This window comes from Leptonychotes weddellii, chromosome 4, assembly GCF_054177405.1.
Source record: "Leptonychotes weddellii isolate Sample4059 chromosome 4, ASM5417740v2, whole genome shotgun sequence".
NCBI classification, from domain to species: Eukaryota; Metazoa; Chordata; class Mammalia; order Carnivora; family Phocidae; genus Leptonychotes; species Leptonychotes weddellii.
In genome coordinates this window covers 140,056,191-140,056,808 of record NC_138372.1, presented here as the reverse complement: position 1 = coordinate 140,056,808, position 618 = coordinate 140,056,191, and the positions used below count along the sequence as shown (strand labels likewise).

General features: G+C 45.8%; 1 non-coding gene across 1 annotated transcript; it reads right to left on the bottom strand.

Moving 5' to 3' along the window:
• Window positions 1–253: 253 nt before the first annotated feature.
• LOC115944673 (small nucleolar RNA SNORD78) lies at window positions 254–312 on the bottom strand. Its single transcript, XR_004079204.1, has one exon. It is a non-coding gene; the product is annotated as a small nucleolar RNA SNORD78 (small nucleolar RNA).
• Window positions 313–618: the final 306 nt, after the last annotated feature.

Here is a 618-nt window from a genome sequence, read left to right as displayed (position 1 = left end):
TAAAACAGCCCCTGTCACAGGTTATATGCAAATAAAATTACCTGGGGATTTTGTTAAATTGTAGATTCTGACTCGGTGGGTCTGGGGTGAGGCCTGACAGTCCAAACTTCTAGCCAGCTTCCTGATGTTGCAGATGCTGCTGGAATGAGATCCACTCGAACAATCACGGTTCTACCTCAGGGGTTAAAATGATCATTCCTAAGGCACCTGGCTGACTCATTCTGAAGAGCGTGCGACTCTTTTTTTTTCTTTTTTCTTTTTTTTTTTTTTTCCATTTCATTTCAGGTCAGACATTTGATCAACATCATAGAGCATGCGACTCTTGATCTCGGGGTCGTGAGTTCGAGCCCCACATTGGGTGTAAAGATTACTTAAAAAAAAAGATTTTATTTATTTATTTGACAGAGAGAGACACAGCAAGAGAGGGAACACAAGCAGGGGGAGCGGGAGAGGGAGAAGCAGGCTTCCCGCTGAGCAGGGAGCCCGACGTGGGGCTGGATCCCAGGACCCTGGGATCCTGACCTGAGCCGAAGGCATACGCTTAACAACTGAGCCACCCAGGCGCCCCGAGATTACTTTAAAAAAAAAAAAATCATTCCTACTTACTTCTACCCGACA